The sequence below is a fragment of the Pelodiscus sinensis genome, chromosome 3 (genome assembly GCF_049634645.1).
Source record: "Pelodiscus sinensis isolate JC-2024 chromosome 3, ASM4963464v1, whole genome shotgun sequence".
In the NCBI taxonomy this organism is placed as follows: domain Eukaryota; kingdom Metazoa; phylum Chordata; order Testudines; family Trionychidae; genus Pelodiscus; species Pelodiscus sinensis.
In genome coordinates this window covers 104,811,768-104,834,563 of record NC_134713.1, presented here as the reverse complement: position 1 = coordinate 104,834,563, position 22,796 = coordinate 104,811,768, and the positions used below count along the sequence as shown (strand labels likewise).

The 22,796-nt window shown below is 41.6% G+C and overlaps 1 long non-coding RNA gene across 1 annotated transcript in view; it reads right to left on the bottom strand.

Moving 5' to 3' along the window:
* Window positions 1-22,796, bottom strand: part of LOC142827912 (uncharacterized) — a 47,064-nt gene that overhangs the window by 3,227 nt on the left and 21,041 nt on the right. The window lies entirely within an intron of this gene.

Sequence of the window (22,796 nt, the reverse complement as noted above, 5' to 3'; positions counted from 1 at the left end):
CCTTCGATCCATGCTTTTCCATATTTATTTGTTGCATTTTCTCTTAATGCAAGACTAAATGCTTCAGGATAGGGACTATGACTTCTGTGGTGTCCATACAACAGTTTGCATAAGGGGATTACATTCAGTGTCCATAAATTCAGTATTCTCTGTAAGCTGTGCACTTGTGCAGCCACTTAGGAGAGATTTAAATGCTGCCCAGCTGATTAGAAGAGCGCCCACAGGTAGGCTTTTTGTTTCTACTGGTGGTGCCCCGCCTCAGTGCACATAAATATCAGAGGAGCATTGGTGATAGTCTGTATCCACAAAAACAACAAGGGGCCCTGTGGGACCATCTGATAAAGTGGGTCTTTGCTCATGAAAGCTTAAGTTATGCTCAATAAATCTGTTAGTCTTCAAGGTGCACATAAAACATTTATTCTGTACATGGATGGAAAAGTTAGGGGGAACATTGGTTCCATCTCGGACTACTGTTAATTATTTGTACTGCAGTAGTGACTTGAGGCCTTGGTTAGGAGCTGGAGTGCCTCTATGTAAACATAGTAAAAAAGATGATCCCTGGCCAAAAGCTTTTACATTCTTACCAACTGACAAGATTCAACTAGTCTCAGAGGGGTAGCCATTTTAGTTTGTAAAAACCAAGTCTTCAGGAGCAATTTGAAGAAAGACAAAATAGTAGGTTTATGGAGTTTTGGGAATGTTTGTGCCATGGAAGAAAGCATGGAGATGATTTGCTAGTGAGACAAATAGGCTAAATGTTTATAAACATTTTCTTTTAAGCAGACTGAAATCATCAGCAAAACAAAAAAAACCCACCACCTAATAAGAGAATGACTTTTCTAGGGGAAAAAGTGCTGAATCATGAAGAATCTTAGAGAAGAGGATTTTTATTCTGGTACATGTTTGCAGACACAGGGAGCAATGCAGCCTTTACCATTCATTCCTTTCCTTGGCTTATTCTATTAGTTAGCCTTCCCCTGATTAAGCCATTGCATACAATGACCCACCATTTTGTTAGTGATCAGCCTGTGAGTTGGATTGATCTTGGATGTGTTTGCTTTATTTTCTTTGATATCCTGTCACCTGTTTGTCTCCTATAGTATTCCCGTCATCACAATCTCTTTCACTGTAGTCAATTCCATGCCCTGATTTTAGATTCTACTCTCCTCACTTGTCAGTTTATCTTTAAAGTAATTTCATTTTGTATCTTCCATCTCTTAAAGAACTCATCTCTAGTCCTCCAGCTTTCCGATATCTGTTTTATTCCATGCAATTATTTACAGAGTAATACTGACACATTTTTCCTTTGGTAACAAACATCGCGTTTTGATTCTATGCAGCACTTGGGGCTAAGGCATGTCTCCTTTTAACCTCATCTTTGATAGAACTGATGAAGCTACCCAGATACCTGTAAGTTTCTGGTTATTCCACAGCTTCACTGCTGTTGCATTTCAACACTTTTATCTATTGCCACTTTTCCAAGATGCAGCCTCTTTTTCTTGTTGGCATTTATTGAGAGTCCAAGTTGACAATGATTTTTTCAAGGTAACAAACTTTCCAAATTATGATTGAAAGTTGCATAGGATCATAATGACACATCTTCTCAGAATTTAATTATAGACGGACAGATTTTGCTGGTAATTATCTGCTTCATCATTATCTTTCATGATGGTAGGACCACATAATGCAATGGCGGTGAGACACTTACAGCCATCATTAATTAAATGTGTTTGCCAGTTGAACAAGGTCATCTGCATAAGCTAAGGAGTTTAATTCTAGATCATCCAATGTCATGCCCTTAAATTGTAACATTCTCAATTTCCAGTTTATGCCCTCTTTTCTAGCATCACCTTTGCTTCATCCAGATGCTTAATTTTTTATTCTTCTTATGGCACTGCTAGTGTCTTTGTATGTAGCATTCATAATTGCTGTTATCTTATCTGGAACACCATATGATTTTGCAACTTTCCAGAATACTTCCTTCAAAGCAAATCAAATGCCTTCATAAAGTCAAAGAAAACAGCAAACATCTTTAATCCCCATTCTTGCTTTTATTTTAAACTGTTAGAGCATGAATCAATGCATTAACCTGGGCTGTTGCTGCACCTGCACTGTTCCTCACCTCTCATATTGGATTTTATGATCTAAGATTGGGATCTGATGATAATTACTTTGCCCATGATTTTTCCTGGACCTAACAATTTTATAGCTCTATAAAGCACACAATATAAAGGCTGTGGAAGGCAGTGGCACATCCTGCAGGTGATGAAACTCTATCATGTAGCTATACAGTCATGCAGAAATGCCATATACATAATATATACCCTACGTAACAGCTAAAGGACTGAGTGTAAGACGACAAATGTAGAATCCAGGAGATTTTCTGCAAACCAGTGTGGTAGATTTGTGGCCCGGGGAAGATTGGTGTGTTGCCTTGCCCCACCACACATTTTATTGGTTGAATAAAAACAGACACAAAATACCCGGTGGGTCCGCTGTCCAATATAGGCTACATTGCTAGAGACCTTTCTATCACCTCTCTCATCCAATGTACTGAGCATAGACTCCAAGAGACCCTTTTGGTTTCCCTATAGTTCTCACTCCCAGGCCATTTACCTGGGAGTCACCTGGATTCTTTCCCCTGACTCTGGATTTGTACATCCTGACTGTTGACCACCAACAATTGTGTGTGTGTCTTGTGTTTTTTAAGAATAAGTGATTGGTAACAATCCTAATGACACCATGTGGAATGCACCAAGTCTGCTTCTGAATCTTTGGGTGGTAAAAGCACACAACAGCAATCGCTGGGTCATTGGCACTTACAAATTCCCAGCAATTGCTGCCCATTCCAGCCTTCCTGAGCATAGTTGTCCTTGTGTGTCTGTATGTGAAAGTTGCATGTGATCATAATGATCTCTTCTCAGAATTTCATTAAGGACTGACTGACATTTTTTGATGAAGCAAGGGATCTGCCATGCTGTGACATTTCCAAAACTAACGGTCAAAAGCTATAGATGAGATTAAAACTCATCAAGGGAGAGTATGGGTTGAAAGTTCCTTTACATCAGGGGTGACCAATCTGTGGCTCCAAAACCACATGCGGCTCTTCAGAAGTTAATATGTGGCTCCTTGCATAGGTATCAAATCCAGGGCTGAACGTACAGGTGCCAACTTTCCAGTGGGCCAGAGGGTGCTCACTGGTCACCCCCCAGCTCTACCCTAGGCTTTCCCACCCTCCCCCCAGGATCCTGCCACTTTCTACCCTTTCCGCTGAGCCTGTCACACCCATGCTTCCCCCCCCCTCCAGTGTCTCCCACTGAGAAAGAGCTGATCCCAGTGGGCAGGAGGAAAAGGAGAAGGCGGCACTGACTGGTGGGGCAATAGTGGAAAGCCCTGCACATGATGGCACCTCAGTAACATTTCTAAATACTGTGCAGATTATCAATCCATGGATTCCACTGCTACTGCAAGAATGGCAGGCTTGGATATAAGAGAGGGAAGTAAAAGATTATATCTGGTGATTTTTCTATTCTGAATTCCAGGTTGACCAATTTGTGATAGATAATCCAAAATGCCTTTAATTCTAATGAAATCATGCCTCTGTCATGCTCAGCAGATTAGAAGAATGGAGAGAAAAATATTATTAGGAGTTATGATAACTTGTTTATAAAATTTCCTAAGAGATCTTTGGAAGCAATCTCATCACAGTGTTTTCCCAAATGGGAAACCATGTGTCTCCACATTGTCTGAAGATCTGATGCTGCTATTGGAATTTGCAGGCCAGTGGCAGAGTAGGAATTTACCTAATAATTTTGTCAATCTATCAAGTCTTACTTTCCTTGTCTGGCTAAGAAGAAGACTGTGCCCCTTTCCTTCTGGATTTGGATTTCATCCCTATGACCATGCTCTTGTGACCTCAATGCTCAGTCGCTTGTAATTACTTGTATTTAAAATGTATGCTCAGCAGCACAGACTGCCAGGGAACATATCACCCCAGTACTATGTTTTTTCCTGACTCTGCATTCAATACCAAATCAAATGCAACGTTCAATTCATCTTCTTCCAGGCCCTCTGTGATTGGCTCAAGTTATCTGAGAGACTCTGACCCTGTGTGAGTGTGACCTTGTACTATACACTCCAATAGAACAATGGAGGTGCTAGCCTTTAACCTGAAACTCTGGGTACGTCTAGACTACATGCCTCTGTCGCCAGAGGCATGTAGATTAGGCTACCAGGCATAGGAAAATGAAGCGGCGATTTAAATAATCGCCGCTTCATTTAAATTTACATAGCTGCCGCGCTGAGCCGACCAACAGCTGATCAGCTGTTTGTCGGCTCACCGCGGTAGTCTGGACGCGCGGGTGTCGACATCAAAGGCATTTGTCGACCACCCAGGTATACCTCATCCCAGGAGGCATACCTGGGTGGTCGACAAATGCCTTTGATGTCGACACCCGCGCGTCCAGACTACCGCGGTGAGCCAACAAACAGCTGATCAGCTGTTGGTCGGCTCAGCGCGGCAGCCATGTAAATTTAAATGAAGCGGCGATTATTTAAATCGCCGCTTCATTTTCCTATGCCTGGTAGCCTAATCTACATGCCTCTGGCGACAGAGGCATGTAGTCTAGATGTACCCTCTGTGTGTGAGAGACGGAGCTTTCTTGGCAAGTGGTCCAGGAATCTGGAACTCTCTAGGTAGAATATACCAGGATAACCACCAACCGCTGAAAGGAAAATTCAAAACTCACTATTTTGACCTGTGGGTTGAAGTTAGGGAAGAGAGATAAATGTATCTTTATGTATACACTTGGGTGCCACAGTGATAAGTATCTTATAAGAACCTTGATCAATAAATAGTATGACATAGCCACAAAAAAAAACCAACCCCAAGAAATCTCTGCTCAGGCTGCAGTCCATGTTATCTTACAATATAAATAACAAAAGCAGTGTTACAGCTTAGTGGCTGAATAGAGAGGGTAATAATGAACTATCAATTGAGTGAGCAAAAGCAGATATTCCTAGAATCAGTTGTCTTAGACCCTAGAGCAGAGATGCAGGGATCAGAGAGATGGGAAGGAAAAGGAGTATTTCAAACTTCTCAACAGCAAGCCCTCAAACCAGTGGAAGGTTGATGTATGCTGGGATTTTAAGAGTGGTTCAATTCTCTTTATACTCTCAGATGCATGGTGGGGAATCTTTAGGGAAGAAATAATTTTGTAAATCAGGTGTGGATTTAATTTAGTAAGTATTGAGCTAGGAGTATTTTGTAACAGGGAGAAAGTAGTTGCACTAAAAATTGGGTAGGGGGGGTGAGAGAAGAAATTAACACAGGCCTGGTTTACACCTAAAACTTATGTCAACCTAGCTATATCATGCTATAAAAAATGTCTCCTGCTCTGAGACAATTGCCTCAACCTGACTCCTCCACCCTAGATGCAACTAGGTTGATAGAAGAATTCTGTTTACTGTCTTGCTGCCTCTCCATGGGATAGATTTACTATAGCAATGGAAAAATCTTTTCTGTCACTGCGGGAACTGTATGCACTACAGTGGTGTAGCTCTTATGTTGCACCTGTATCACAGAAGTGGACAAGGCAGCTAAGGGGCACAGAAGCTGAAGTCAGCTCAAGGGGACCTGTGGAATCTAAAGGCCCAGAAGGGAATACAGGCAGTCCCCGGGTTACGTACAAGATAGGGACTGTAGGTTTGTTCTTAAGTTGAATTTGTATGTAAGTCGGAACTGGTACATACTGTAGGGGAAACTCTAGCCAAACATTTCTCCAGAGCTCAGTTTTATTCTCCCACACCTCACTTCCCTCAGTCCTTTATTCTCAAGCTGAGGTGTCTGCTGAGAAAAGCCGCTCCGCATCTCCCTAGTCTGCTGGGGGGGAGGGGCTAGTTTTGCGTCTCCCTGGTCTGCTGGGGGGAAGCAGCTAGTGTGGGGTTGCCTCACCCCGTTTGTAAGTAGGGATCCGATGTAAGTCGGATCCATGTAACCCAGGGACTGCCTGTAGAGAACAGGCTGGAGGCGGAGGGAGCTGCAGGAGCACTGAGACACAGGGGTACGGGGCAATTGGCTGAGTAAGAGGGAGTGGCTGGGGCAAAGGCTAAGGAGGGCAGGGGAAAGCAGGGATTGGTAGGTTTGAAGATCTGATGCTGCTATTGGAAGTTACAGAGGCAGCAACTCAGGCTGGCAGTGGGCTCCACGGGAGTGGGGCCAGAGTGGATTGACTGCCAGCCCTGCCCAATTATAGAACAGTTGAGTAACCAATAAGAATTCATGTGGTTACTTGACTATTCAATTACTCAATATCTAACATCCCTACTAGAAACCTCATGGGATGGAGAGGGGCTCATGGTATGAAAAAGGAGGGTTGATGTCCCCTATATTATATTAGTCAGAAGTATGCCCTGGCCTGGACCTTTACAACATATGAAAATATAAAACAAAACCCAGCAGCAATTCAGTGGCAATGATGCCTCCTGCTTGTTCCTGGTCTTGCTCCTGGAAACCCAGTTCTCTCAGTTCACATTCCCGAGACTTGTCAGTTGTTGGAGGACACCTGCTTGACCATTGGGCATGTCCTGGTCGCTGATATATATCTGCTGATTAAAGGGGGGAAATGGCTACTTTTCACAGTCACTTTTTATGTTAAGAGATTTTTGTGATGGAGTTAGAGCACGTGACTTTAGATTCCTGGGTTTCATGTCTACCTCTTTTTTCCTGTATTCCAACGCAGCAGCCATTGTTCAGTGTCCTTGGCATATCTCATGAGATACAAAATAACAGGAGCAGCATTAGCATATTTCTATTGGTCCCTCTAATTTAGATATGAGCAGTAAAGCAAGAGACTCTCCACACACACTCATAGCCACAACACTACCAAATATGTTTGATTTGTTACTCTTTGTATTCTGCTAGTTCCTAGAGGCTCAAGGAAGACTATGTACTCATTGTGCTAGGTGCTGTGCATGTACGCAATAGGACACATTCCTTGCCCTGCAGATCTCACAGGCTAAATAAACAGGACAACGTGGGAGAGGAGAAAGAGAGGCAAAGAGGGTGAACTGACATGCCTCTCAAAGTATATGGCAAAATTGGGAATAAATAGTTCTGATTCTCAATCTAGTACCCTAGCGACTAGATCACCCTGTTTTCCCTCTGTAATTGTTCCTTTATCCTTGGTTTTTAATTATGTATCAAAGCTTATGCTTATTAGTAGCCATTAGCAAGTAGATGAAGGCAAATTGAAATACAGGAAATATAAACAGCTAATGCCTGAATGGGTAAAACAAGTAGAATACAGGCTGGGGACTAGAATTAGATCAGAAAAGCACTAAAGCCTACATACAAGTAGGCAAAGGATTGCACAACACCTGACCATGAAGCAGAAGAGACTTTGGAGATGTGCATGACAAAAACTATAACTGAAATGAATTACAACCAGCTACAAGAATGGATCCCTCTGCCTTGAAGAGATATAGAACAGCCTGCAAAAAAGGAATGCTGTAAGACATGGTTTGAAGACACTTTAAGGGAATAATGTTTTAAGGAAAAGCTACTCTTGATTTAATACAATCAGAATTACACAGACTAGGACTATTGCCATTGACTATGAAGTAGCAAAGCAAACAACACAAGTCAGTAGAGACTAAATTGCACAAATATTACTAACAGTTTAAGAAAAAGCATTAGATTTTTCAGCTAAGAGTGAAAACTGTACTGTAAATAGATGACCCAGTGATAAAAATGTTTGTGTACCAATTCCCTTCTAAGCCTCAGGAAGAACTAAAACAAAATGTAAATTGCTTTCTGTAACTGTTTTCCCATTGTAGTAGTATTGTTGGAATTGGGGACTATTTCAAAGCCTAAAACCCACAGATGGAAGGAAACAGAAAATACATTAGTAGAAGTACAGCTGTCATCAGCACACATTGAAAGTTGTTGAAACTAGAATATATTTATGAAGACCCTTGGTTAAGTCTTTGATTGCTTATATATCAATGGATAAATGTAATTTATATTTATGGCTGCAGCTGATTCTAGATAAATATATATCCTGCTAGATAGAGTCTTATAGCTTGTATTTCTGTGCCACCTTTCCTTGACGAAAGCCCATAACAAACATTAAGCCACAGAGCCATCCTGGGAGTTAGGTAAAGGAAAATACAGGGATACGGCCGTTTATCACATGCTGCCACCTCTGGGGTTGAATGAATCAGAAATCCAACAATTCACCTCAAGACTACACAGCAGGTTGGGAACCAAAATGAAGAATAATATATTTAATAGAAATGATTGCAACAGTTATAAGTAGGCAAAGTGTATTAATTGATATTTAAAATCCACCTAACTCAAGAAATTCTGGGGACAGAATGTCATGGGGCCTATTAAGATAAAAAATGATCCTAAAAATGACACCTCTTCTAGCAGCACAGAGCCCCTAATTCCAATATCATTTCCTGCAGCAAACCCTTAGAGGTTGTCTGAGTACTGATTGGGCTGACCCTATTTAGCTTTATTGATTTAACAAGATTATAGCCCTGGACCAGATTTTTAAAGGTCTTGAGGTGTAAAAATGTTGTAAGGTGCCATGGGGATTTTCAGTATAAATTGGACAATGAAGTGGTTTTAAAAATCTCACTAGGAGTCAATTTGCATCTTTGGGTAACTAAATACCTTCAAAAAATCTGGCCCATTAATTTAATTTTAAGCTACAGCCAAAGCTTTTGCTGCCCTATACTCTTCCTCGGTGTGTTCCCTTCTTTTGTGTGTGAATGCTTGCTCCAGTTTCCCCACAGACAGAATCAAGAATGGTTTATGTGTCTCAGAATGGTGTTCATGGCTTGATTGGCATGGCATACCCGCAGAATTCAGGCTTTTTTCCCTTAGACCTTCCTTTCATATTTACAGTTCTTCCCAATATATCCATTGCATGACTCTCCCACAGTTGATAGGAGGCTGCTCAAACTCATTTATAATTGTTTATTATCTTCTAGGAACTAACACTAGCATGTTGCCACATTATAAAAGATGTATTATTTTTTAAAAATGGAATGCATTTGGAATTGAAGGCCAAGTAAAGTGCCTGAGCAGATTGAGACAAAAATGATGAGAATTCAAGGGAGACAAAATTTGATTTAACTCCTGCAGTATCTGACCATGAAGGGAATCCAGTCAGTATATCTGGTATAAGGTGCCAACAGAACCCCGATCTCTGAAGAATCGTTTGAGAATAGGCTATTGAGATTATTCAGTTTCAAAGGCCATTAACTTAAGGCTTTATTTATAAAAACAGTAGAAGATATTTTCACAAAGCAATGATGGTTGTGCGTCCTTGCTACAGAATTTATATTTGAAATAATATATCTTCATATTTTGTCTGCTTCTCAAAAACAATTATTTTTCCATTGTCAATTCTAAATGGTAAAGAATTATTTCCATGTTTATTTATGTGTTTGATATTGAGCATTTTAAATGTATTATCTGCCACTTGTGATGACAGCAAATTATTCTCAAAGTGATTCTCAATAGCTGGCTAAGAATCTTACTAGGAATTCAAATTAATTTTTGGATTGGATTTCATAATCTCATTTTTTAGAAATCTGCATGTTTGAAAAGGCCTTCTTGGCTTCAGTTGGCTAATAGATTTAGGACTAGCCAGTTTATTCAGTTCATATTCTTAGCTGAAACGCTAAGCTTTGATATTGCCTATGGCTGACTAATGGGGATACCATGATACCGGAAGAATAATTGTCCAAAGTGGGGTAAATTGTTTTCTCTGTGCTTTATGCTACCATTACTGTTTTGAGTTTTGTATGAAACTAAGTTACCTAAACTGCCTGTGAGAGCCTCTTTGCAATGTGATGGATTCCTACAATTTAGCTGACTGAACAGATTGCTGTGTGGTTCTGACAAAATGCTGCACTTCTTGCTTCATTCCATTGAGCAGAGTTGGTATTTTTTAGTTTCTGAGTACAAGTTACACTTGCATTACTGCGCCATGACTGAAAGCTGAACATTTCACGCAGACTTAAAACAAATTTTCCTGGAAAATGTATTCAGGTTATTATTGTTTTTAAAGTTCTAGAAAGCAGAGACCTTTATGAAGAGGGTGACTGGCCCCACGTCAGTGAAACTATTGGTATACTGAGCTCTGAATGGCCTTATCCAGCTGAGATGTTGGCGTGAAACCTTTTATTTTGTATCGGCTTTTTGGTTAACAAATGAGCCTCACCACAAGGAGATGCTCTTTCTCTGTTTGAACTTGAGTGAGAAAAAAATTTAAGTAAGAACTTACTTGCATGATCACACATGTCTAAAAGGATGCACCTGATCAGCCTGGAATATTTCCTGTGTGTGTCCAGAGTCACATCTGCTTAGTTGAACATAGGGATGGAAGCGTCCCTCCCCCCTTGGGGCCACTGTCAGAAAGAGGCAGCAAGGGGCAAGGAAACAGAATAGGGTGCTGGGGGGAGCCGGCTTAAAAGCCGGTTCCACCCAGCTCCAGCTCTGTGGGAGGGGGACAGCGGCAGCATTACACCTTTGAAATGTACAAGAGTCCCCCACTGGCCCCGAGCTCCAAGTGCCCTTATCGACTAACTGAATAGTCAATGGAAATTCCATCGATTAGTTGATTAATCTAATTTAAACAGAAATTAGTTTTTATTATCTCTTATCCTTGAGATACAGTAAATATGGAACTACACAATCCCATTTAAAAGTCCTTTCAGATCAAAGCCACATTTTAAAAATATGGGGAGGGGGAAATCCCTGAAAAGACCATCTTTATGACATTTTGTGCTGAAATGTGGAATTTCTCTGAAATAGCCAATAAGGTAAAAATCTCTTAATCACCACCTGAATGGGAACTAGACATGGAGCATGATAAGGACAGTTTTTTGGCTATAATCTCAATATTGCTAGTTTTAGCATGGATTTAACATAGACCCTTAATGCTACCATAATACATTTATTTAAAAAAAAACCTTAAAATAGTATTATTATTATGACAAGTGTAACCTCTTGGGTCTAACTGACAGAGAAGTATACAAGGATTGCAGGGATCCTGCGGCTCTAGTATTTCGTAATAGTTTGCTAGAATAAGGTCTCTGCTGAGAGCCTGTCTTACACGGTGTTGCCTGATCTAAGGTTGCTTATAAATTTCCAGTTACCACCTTTAGGGTTGACAGGTTCTTTGTCCTGGGATCAGGTCCAGTATTATTCTATGGTTGGGAACACCGATGTGCACAGATGCAACTCTCACACTATAGGATCCCCTGCATAATTGCAAATATGGTTTAATTAATTAATTTAGCACAGTCACAAACAGCCCAATTTCATAACATAAATAGGGAAAGTACATCTATATTTCCATTCCATGTACTCACACCATTCCTTCCAGAACAGGCCTGGGCAAAATATGGTCCCTGGACACAGCAGGGAGCCCTAGGAAGGCATCCTGCTTGCCTCGTGCCACCTGTATGCTCCTCAGAAACATGGCTGCTGGGTGTTTTCGCTTTGAAATCTGAGAGTCTGGTGGGGGGAGGCTTTAGGAGCTGCTCCTGCCCCCAGCACAATCCCATTGACTTTTTTTTTTTAATACCAGAAACCGGCCAATGGGAGCTTCCTGTTTCAGTAACAGGCAGACAAGAAGCACCACAACTCCTCTCCTTCAGAGCACATGGCTGCAGCCTGTGCAGGAATGGGGCAGGCAGGGGGCTGCTTCAGGAAAGTGCTGGTAAGTCTCCTGGTCAGAGCCTGCCTCTGGCACCCGAGGCCTGCCCCCCACTCCTGCCCCCTACTCCACATACACAAATCCTCTGGCTCCCAGATTACAGTCCCCTCTCCTGCCCTAGGCTCTCAAATCAAACCCTTGCACCCTCTCCTGTACCCCATCCCTGCCATAGGTCACAATCCAACCCCCTGCACACCAGTCCAGTGCCCCAGGTCACATCCGCCTCCTTCACCCAAACTCCCTTCCTCACCCCAAGGTCTCTTCTGCACCTAACCTCTATCCCACACCCCACACTTTCTTCATTAATATCATGAAAGCATGTGGCCTTCAAGCACTTTCAAATTCTTGGAGTGGGCCCCTGTAAAAAAGTATTGCCACCCCTGTTCTAGAACAACCCTACATGTTAGCCATTATCATCTTCATCACCTTCATCTTCTCCATCATCAGTAGTGGCCATCACTGTGGCACCTCCCAAGGACTACATCTCCTTCTCTTACCACCCCTAAGCTGGGATGCTACATTTATATGATGTTATGTTTGATGCATGTTCAGTAAGGGATGTTTCCTTTACTTTTTATTTGTATTTCCTCAATTTACTAATGGTAAAGTGTTTTTTTCCCCAATAGGTCAGTATATCATTGATCTCAAAATTATCATCATACACATTAATTTGTTACCATGGGTTTTTTGTGGTTGTCTATCACATTTATTATTATTGTCCTACCCAGTTATTCGGTCTGGTATCAACCAGTTAGTTTGAGTTTTTCTAAGTAATGATGTACCTGCTAAGTTTCAGAGTATTCTTGGAAGCGCCTATACCATGGAAAGTTACTTTATCTGGGTGAAGGGTCACAGGCATAAATACTAACTTTGCCTTAGCTCAACATACAGGACATAGAAATCATAGAATACTAGAAATGGAAGAGATCTTGATAAGTCATCAGGTCCATTCCCCTGCCCTCCCAGCAGGACCAAGCACCCTCTCTAAACATTCCTGATAGATGTCTATCTAAGCTTCTCAAATATCTCCCTAAGCAATTTATTCCAGTGTTTAACCACCCTGACAGTTAGGAAGTTTTTCCTAATGTCCAGCCTAAACCTCTGTTGCTGCAGTTTAAGCCCTTTGCTTTTTATCCTATCCATAGAGGCCAAGGAGAACAATTTTTCTCCCTCCTCCTTGCAATACTCTTTCAGGTACTTGAAAACCACTATCATATCCTATCTCAGTCTTCTCCTTTCCAAACTAAACAAGCCCAATTCTTTCAGTCTTCCCTCATAGCTCATGTTCTCTAGACCTTTAATCATTCTTGTTGCTCTTCTCTGGATCTTTTCCAGTTTCTTCACATCTTTCTTGAAATGTGGTGCCCAGAACTGGACACAATACTCCCAATGAGGCCTAATCAGTGCAGAGTAGAGTGGAAGAATGACTTCTCATGTCTTGCTCACAACACTCCTGTTAATGCATCCCAGAATCATGCTTTTTTTTTTCCCCGCAATAGTGTCATATTATTGACTCATATTTAGCTTGTGATCTACTATGACTCCTAGATCGCTTTCTGCAGTACTCCTTCCTATACAATGGCTGTGTCTAGACTGGCAAGTTTTTCCGCAAAATCAGATGATTTTCCGGAAAAACTTGCCAGCTGTCTACACTGGCTGCTTGAATTTCCAGAAAAGCACTGACGATCTCCTGTTAAATCATCAGTGCTTTTCCGGAAATACTATGCTGCTCCCGTTCAGGCAAAAGTCTTTTTCCGAAAGACTCGTGTGAAAGGGCCAATGTAGACAGCATAGTACTGTTTTCTGCAAAAATGCCCCGATCGCAAAAATGGCGATCGGGGCTTTTTTGCAGAAAATCGCCTCTAGGTTGGCCATGGACACTTTTCCACAAAAAGTGCTTTTGCGGAAAAGCATCCTGCCAATCTAGACATGCTTTTAACGGAAACCTTTTCCATTAAAAGCATTTTCAGAAATTCATGCCAGTCTAGACGTAGTCACTGTGTGTGAAACCGATTGTTCCTTCCTAAGTGGAATACTTTGCATTGGTCCTTCGTAAACTTGATCTGATTTACCTTCAGACCATTTCTCTAGTTTGACCAGATCATTTTGAATTATGACCCTGTCCTCCAAAGCAGTTGCAACCCCTCCCAGCTTGGTATCATCTGCAAACTTAATAACCATAGTCTCTGTGCCAATATCTAAATTGTTGATGAAGATATTGAACAGAACCGGTCCCAAAACAGACCCCTGCAGAACTTATGCCCTTCCAGCATGATTGCGAATTGTTAATAACTACTCTCTGAGAAGGGTTATCCAGCCAGTTATGCATCCACCTTATAGTAGCCCCATTTAGGTTGTGTTTCCATAGTTTATTGATAAGAAGATCATGTGAGACCTTAACAAATGCTTTAACATCTAGCTGTACCACATCCACCGCTTTCTCCCTTATCCACAAGACTTGTTATCCTAACAAAGAAAGCTCTCAGATGGGTTTGACATGATTCGTTCTTTACAAATCCATGTGGCTGTTACCTATCAATTTGTTTTCTTCTACATGTTTGCAGATGAATTCCTTAATTACTTGATCCATTATCTTTCTGGGCACAGAAATTAAGCTGACTGGCCTGTAGTTTCCTGGGTTGTTATTTCTCTTTTTATAGATGGGCACTGTATTTACCCTTTTCCAATCTTCTATGACTTTTCAAAGGTGATAGCTAGAAGCTCAGATACCTCCTCTATCAGCTCCTTGAGTAACAAGTAATTTTTTACTTATTTTTTTCTTTTCTTAACCTACCCCATTTTCTCTAGCATTTACTATGTTAGGCATTCCTTCATCATCGGACTTCTTGGTGAAGACCAACACAAAGTCATTATGCACTCTGTCATTTCCAAGTTTCCTGTTACTATTTCTCCCGCTTCACTGAGCAATGGGCCTATCCTGTCCTTGTTCTTCCTCTTGCTTCTCATATATTTATAGAATGTCTTCTTGTTCCCTTTGTGTCTAACTAATTTGAACTCATTTTGTGCCTTTGCCTTTCTAATCTTGCCCCTGCATTCCAATGTTGTTTGATTATATTCATGCTTTGTAATTTGACCTAGTTTCCACTTTTTATAGGATTCCTTTTTAATTTTTAGATCATGCAAGATCTCTTGGTTAAGCCAAGGTGGTCTTTTGTCATACTTTCTATCTTTCCTACACAGCAGAATAGTTTGCTTTTGGGCCCTTAATAATGTCCCTTAGAAAAACTGCCAACTCTCTTCAATTGTTTTTCCTTAGTCTTGCTTCCCTCAGGACCTTACCTACTAGCTCTCTGACTTGTAAGTCTTTTGTATTACAGCCAATCTGCCAATATAAACCTACCCTAACTTCTTATAATATATAACCAAACCATAAGGAAGAAAAGAATGATAGAGCACGTGTAAAAATTAGGCTAGTGATATAAAATTAGGCTAATGAGCAGGTTAGCCTTATAGGCTACAACTGGTCCTCATAAACACTGCAAAGTATATGAATGGCTAATATGCAGTGCTATGAATTCATACTGAAAACTATGTTCTTCTTAAGGTCTGAGTTGAGGGCTTGTTACCAGAAGGTGATAAAGCAGTTTCTTTCATGCAGTGTGGTTGCAGCTAGCTGTGCCCAGGATACTGAAGAAATAAGGTGAATGAGATAATATCTTTTATTAGAGCAGCATTTGTTGATAAAAGAGACATGAGCTCGCAAGATTTCACAAAGTGCCCATTAAAAGATATTCAGATATCCTGTGCCCACCAGGACTACAACAACATTGCCTACAACAAAAGAAGGCATTGAATTTTGCCAGCTGAAAAGGAAGCTCCACCCATATGAAGAAAAAGGATGTAAGACCCAGACTTGAAGAAGAGCTCTGAGTAAGCTCAAAAGCTTTTCTCTCTCACCAATAGATGGTGGTCCTAAAATAATATTATTTTATCCACCTTGTCCAAGTTGCTTTCAGGCAGGAGATGCTTATCTACCTGTCTGGCTACATGCAGAGTGAGTATTCCAAACTGCCTATTTACAGTATGAGCAAAATGCTAACCAAATGATTGCAGTGTCTCCAGGGGAGATTCTAGACAGGAAAAAAACAAGCAGTAAGGGTTACCCTTTTATGCAAGTGGGAACAATATCTGGGGGTGCAGAGGTACTTCCAGTCATAGGTACCAAGTTATATGGGCTTGTGCAGGCCTGCCACCAGGAATATATCTGGTCCGGGGCTGGACTCCATGAAAACTCACCACTGCTTGCTCCAAGCATTCCCTGGGCTCCCTGCCATCCCATACACTTTCTCCACACATCCTCCAGCCCTGTCTTCTGCCATGGGTGATTAAAACTCTTCTAGACCCCGCTGGCAGTGCAGCAGAGTTAAGAGTGGCTTCTAGCTGCTCGCTTAGCCCATCTGTCAGTATGTGTCCCCCTGCAGTTGGAGGGGGAGGCAGAGCAGGGTCTCTGCGCTGCTCCAGATGCTGCAGCTCTCTTACTTACCCCAGTTGCCCACATGTACATCCCTGCAGTGGGGAAGGAGGGATAAGCGAGTGGCTGGAAGCTGCTCTAACTAGGGTTGCCAAGTGTCCGGTTTTGAACTGGACAGTCCGGTATTTGAGCTTTCTGTCCAGGAAACAAATTGAGAAAATACCGGACACATAAATGTCCAGTATTTTCTAATTAAATAAGTTTTATCATCATGAGTATCAGTACGTAGTTGCGTACTCTGCCTGGTCGACACACTCAAGCTGCGCGAGCATGTCTACCAGCCAGGCAGTATGCAGCGACGCAGTGGGGGGGTGGGGGGGGGAAGAGGAGATGGAATCCCCAGGGCCAAACTTGCCCATACACCCCACCAGGATTGTGCATGGGATGGGTAGCACCCAGGATCTGCATGCACCCTGGTCACCCCTGCTTTCCTGCGGCCCCCTCCCCCACCCCAGCCATCCCCGCTCCCCCACAACCCCTTCCCAGCCTGCCTTGCTTCCTGCTGGCTGGTTCCTTCCCCTGATCTACCCCGGCCAGCCCTGCCTCCTGTTCTGAAATCGTGTGTGTCCAGTATTTTTTTGAAAGCCATCTGGTAACCCTTGTTCTAACTGCTGCACCTCCATTGCCTCCCTGCCTCCACTGCCCAAGGCCAGAACCAACACCCATATTCCTTCTCAGAGCCTGCATTCCAGACCATCAACAACATTTTTGCAAACCTGTCGTCTCTGCCTACATTTATCCTTCACTAAGGGGATAAATTGCCAGGTGGCTTGTGTCACACACAGGATCACAGCCAGTCTGACTGTAGAGACCATGGGTGAACTCAACTTTATGAAAGGGTAATGTCTTGTTAATTAAGTGTAGACTCTAAGAAGCATGTTATTTTATCTATAACCATTCGTTTTCAGTAATTCTATTTTCATCCTCTCAAATCTCTGTTAAAACCTAAGTAAATTTTGAGTTTTTACTGTAAACATATGTGATATAAAGGGTAACTGAAAAGCTGGGATGTATTCATTCTTACTTTGCGAACAGAGGAGATTCTGAGAGTGTCAAGTAGCTTGTGTGCTCAGCACCTCAGGGGACTTTTGGAGTGTACCTATCATTCTTCCGTAAAGACAGAGCAGGGTCTGGGGAGGCCTGGCTTATGTTGCCAGAGGTATTAAGGAACTGACATGCTGAGACAAGGGTTCCTCACACTAAGGGCAAGTGATAGAAAGGTGCCTCAGACCCCTGGGCGCCTTTCTATCACTTGCCCTAGGGAAACACCACTGCATTATGGTCTTTGGGTAAATAAAAATCATATTCATTGCCTAAAGAATAGTACTTATGCCTTTCCAGGGTGTGTACAAATGAAAGCTGGGTCAAAATATAGGTATGGATGAGTGATGTGGCAGCTAACAATGGAGTTGTGCCGATTTGTACATTTGAGAATTTAGAAATTAATATATTTGAAGTGACAATTTAAGTGTACATTTTACATGACTTGAGTAATTCTATGATACAGTGAAGGACGCATCAGTGTCTGAACAAGGATGAAGAAATGAAAAGGTGCATTTTACTTTAGATTTCAGTAGAAACCTTAAACCACAGATTTTGGTTTTTACACACACACACACACACACACACACACACACACACACACACACACAGTAAATCAGTTTTATTGGGGGCTTTAACCTGTTCCCTCTTCTCGCTAGGGGTATGTCTACACTTGCACCCTAGTTCAGACTAGAGCTATAAATGCAGGCCTTCAAAATTGCTAATGAAGTGGGGATTTAAATATCCCCCGCTTCATTAGCAAGATTTCACCAGCGTGTTAGTTTGAATCACAGCTGATTCAAAAGTAAAAGTGCGTACTGGGACATGTTAGTTTGAACCAAATCCCTTGCTTCAAACTAACATTACTCCTCATTTTTTGTCTCGGCGCACACTTTCACTTTCAAATCAACTGTGATTCGAACTAGCGCGATCTTGCTAATGAAGCTCAGGATATTTAAATCCCCGCTTCATTAGAAATTTTGAATGCCTGTATTTGCATCCCTAGTCCAAACTGGGGGCAAGTGTAGGCATACCCTTGGGCTGGAAAAGGGATGCTAATGAGACAAGTCAGAATTGTAAATGCCGCGGGGGATTTAAATATCCCCCGCGGCATTTGCATAAACATGGCTGCCGCTTTTTTCCGGCTTGGGGCTTTGCCGGAGAAAAGCGCCAGTCTAGACGGGATCTTGCGGAAAATAAAGCCTTTTCCGGAAGATCCCCTATTCCTCTTAAAATCAGGAATAACGCATCTTCTGGAAAAGGCTTTATTTTCCGAAAGATCCCGTCTAGACTGGCGCTTTTCTCCGGCAAAGCCCCGAGCCGGAAAAAAGCAGCAGCCATGTTCATGCAAATGCCGCGGGGGATATTTAAATCCCCCGCGGCATTTGCAATTCCGACTTGTCTCATTAGCATCCCTTTTCCGGAAAAGGGTGCAAATGTAGACACAGCCTTGGGGAATAAGAGCTGGGCTGTGGTAAAGTTACCTATTAGTATTATGAAGTAAAATACAGCCCCATGATACTGTTGGTTGTTTGGAGATCTACCAGGGCAGTTTGTCTGGAGGAAGTGTCATGGATGACAGCCTCTGCTTGGAAACACACTGAGTACCTAATGAGTAAAATCTGTGTGCTTTCATTGTAAGAAAAATAAAATCGTTAATTAACTATGGACTGACTTGTAATGACCATCTGCAGAGTGTTACCTGCATGAAGGGGCTGAAAGTGAGGCTAAGTAAACTCCTGCCGATATCCACTTTATATCCAAGGGTATCTGAATCTGTGGCTGTGTATATCTGCAGCTCATTTTTGCTGCCATGAATGCAGATGTAGATACAAATTTTGTATCTAGGATCCTGCAAATTTGTGTATATCCACTTTATAGATGCAGGTATCCACCTCCGCAGATGTCAATCCAAATATCCAAGGCTGATTTTTACGTATATAGCTGTGGATGTGAATACCAATTTTGTATCTGTGCAGAGCTGTAAGGATAAGTAATAGTGAGGATTTGTATCCTCTGAGAAACTAGAAAGGAAATATTTTGGTGAGTAGCAGAAATCTGGGGGGTATTTGTCAACCTAGAACAGTTTCCAAATACATATTTGGAAATAGAGGAGTTGTAGGAACTGAGGCTTAAATGTCACCCATATTGTTTACTCACAGGTCTTTTAATCAGGTTGAAGCTCTGTTTAAACTGGAAGAATATATTTGTGCAACAGAGCTCAGAACACCTTGTTAGACTAATTACATGGATTGAAATGAGCTAAATACGTATTCTCATTTAGTTTGATCAATGGAAATATTTGATTTGTTCCTTATCAGTTTTCTAACATAATTAAGTGATGATTGTGAGCAAAGGTGGGTAATCAGAGTGAAAATCACATTCATTGCCTTTTTGCTGAATTAATCATTTGTGTACTCTGCTTCCAATCCAGTTTTAGCTATTATTTGTATTCTATTTAAGAAGATTGTAACTCTTCAGCAAAACCACTGTCTTCAGTAAAACCACCATCAGAAAGAACAGTTTTTCAAACTGAGATATATGTCCTCTCTCATAGCCATTGTATGTGGCATCCTTAATTAGTTTTGGCTTGGAAAGGAAGTTGTCGTATTCAGATAATATTTTCCCAGCCAAAATTATGCACTCATATGGAAAAGATTGACTGTTTAGCTCCTTTAAGATCCTGTAATTCATGCATTGTTAATTTATAATAGAAGCCTACTATAAGAAAAGGTGGTTTTTCTTGGGGAAAAACACAGTCCTGAGAAAACAGATCATCTAGTGGTATGAACAAGAAGCTAAAGTCTAATCACAAATTCTGGCAGTGACTCACTTCAATGGTATTCTGGGCAAGTCTTTTAACCTCGCCCTGGGTATGGTCCCAATCTGTAAAACCTATCCCTCACAATGCTGTTGCGCGGATTAGTTAACCTAAGCGCTAATTATTATTAGCGCCTAATTATCTGGGATTCACTGAATTAGATTGTGGTAAAGAACTGACTGCTGCCTGGATCTGAGTCACTATGCACATGATTCACTCACTCCATGTTTCTCATTTCAGAGGACACTTGCAGGCAGGCTCTAGCCGCACAACTTTGGCTTGTGAAAAGCTATGGTTTCAGCAAAGCTACATCTTCAAGAAACATAAGTTAGATATGGAAAATACTTACTTATACTTGGTCCCTGCCCCTTCCCTCCACCACTCTATGATTAAAATATGAAATTTTCCCTAGGGCTTGCTGCAGTGCAGTAAAGTTTTAAATTACAGTACTCCAATGATGGCTGCTGTGGCTTTTGACAGACTATTCCACACACTAACACAGAAAAAGACCCTGACATTCTTTATGCAGGTAATTCCTGTATTATGTTCTCTCCCTGGGAGAATAGCTAAGTAGTTTTTTAATTAGAAAGAAGAATGATCCAAAAGTAGTCTAATTAATCTGATGGATATTTTGTGCTTTAGAAGTATCCATTTGGTGCCAGGCTAACAAATGTATATTTTTGATCACTGGTCAGAAAACATGTATTCCTTTAGGCAGAGTTAGAGTTAAGTGTTAGCTCATAAATGGAATAAACCTCTGGCTGCATTTAGCTGAAACATTAAACTAGAAATCCTGGCCCAAATCCATAATACAATTTAAATGTTTGGGTGTTGTGGATGAAAGTACTGGATTAAGATGCCATTGCAAACCATCCTGGCTTGACTGCCATCTACCATTGTAGGCATCAAAACTCACCTGGTATCTATATTTCTGCTTTAAATATCTCTATGGCATTACATTTTTGCCTTGAGCATTCCTGCCTCACTCTAAAGCTTCGTGCATGCCTAAGCCCGTGTACAAGAGAAGTTAGATATTTCCCTGCCTAGCTCACCCTTAGGCGTTCCTCTGTCTCTCCTATTGAACTGTTCCACTGTGAATAAATTACTAAAGACTCATTATTAGAGCCCTGCAGATCCATTGTCGTCTTTATGGATGCAGATACAAATTTTGTAACTAGAACCTTGCAATTTTATGGGTATCTGCTTTATATCCATGGATATCTGCATCTGTGGCAGGTGGACATGGATATCTGTGGATCATTTTTGTAGGTGCAGACAGTCAATAGAGTTGGTGCATTGGATGCTGGTTTTTCCACCTTTTAGGTGGGTACCCAGACCATCAGGCAGTTCAGTCGCAGGATGAACACAAAAAGGAGGTAGAGCCATTGCCCTGTTTCCACATCATGTTGTCATATTTTCTGTTACTAGCATTTTTGTTTGAGAAAAAGCTAGTGCCAGCTTTTACTTCGTATCATACGTGTTGATCAAGTAGGGGTGAAGTACCATATCTTGAGCAGCTATGTTTAGGAGCAGAGGTCTTAGCTGGTGTTAGTTCATTGTGCGGCCGCAGAGAGCATTCGTACATCTACACTGCAAGCTGACAGCTTAATTCCAGCTCAAGGAGATATATTCACCCTAACTCCAGTAGAGAGAGCATGCTAAAATGTGTAGTTGTGACAACAAACAGCAGGAGGGGCTAACCACCCAGGCATAATGGCCATCCTCTCCTATGAGATGGTTAATCCTGCCTACTGCTCATGCTGTTGCAGCTACATTCTATATTAAGTGCATGAACTGAATCAGAGCTAGTGAGAGAAAGGGTACCTCTAGACTACATGCCTCTGTCACCAGAATGAGGCTTACCTGGGTGGTCAACAAATACCTTTGATGTCGCCACCTGCGCGTCCAGACTATCACGCTGAGCTGCCAAACAGTTGATCAGCTGTTTGTCGGCTCAGCGCGGCAGCCATGTAAATTTAAATGAAGCAGCGATTATTTAAATCGCCGCTTCATTTTACTATGTCTGGTAGCCTAATCTACATGCCTCTGGTAACAGAGGCATGTAGTCGAGACGTACCCTAAGTTCCTGCAGCTGGAATCACACTCCCAGCTGACTGCTGATGTGCGCTGTGCTTGGGAAGAAAAAGGAATCTTGCTGTAACCTGACTGGCCAGTGACAGCTGATTCCTTGATTTCTCTAGAATGCTTTACATCGAAAAGAAACAGCATTTTCTGTATGCTGCAGAGCAAGCACAGTGAAGATGAAAGAGCCTTAGGCTTTATAAAAACTTCATTATAAAACCTTAATCGGGGGCCAAATTTAACCTGACAGTCTCTCTTGCAATGAGCCGATCTAGCTCATAACATTTATGTTTCCCCAATGGGCTGGCACATCTGTGCATCTCTGCATGTGGTTTGGCAACTATAACCTCTTTTTCATATGAAGGAGCAATTTGGTCCGTGTGTCTGCTTATAACTGTTGGTTTGCAGTTGCTGTACAGTCATAATTCCTTGGGTTTCTCAGGCTGAAGATGATTCCCTTTGACTTGTGTGTTGGGAGAAGCTATTCTCTACCTGCCTGCTGTGAAGAGTTAAGTTTTGGCTGGATAGTTAAAGCTAAAGAAACTCTTTAGAAGTAAAGGAATTTTGCTGCCTTTTGCCATCAAGTAGTGGATAGCACAATTAAGGTACCCTATAGTTGAAT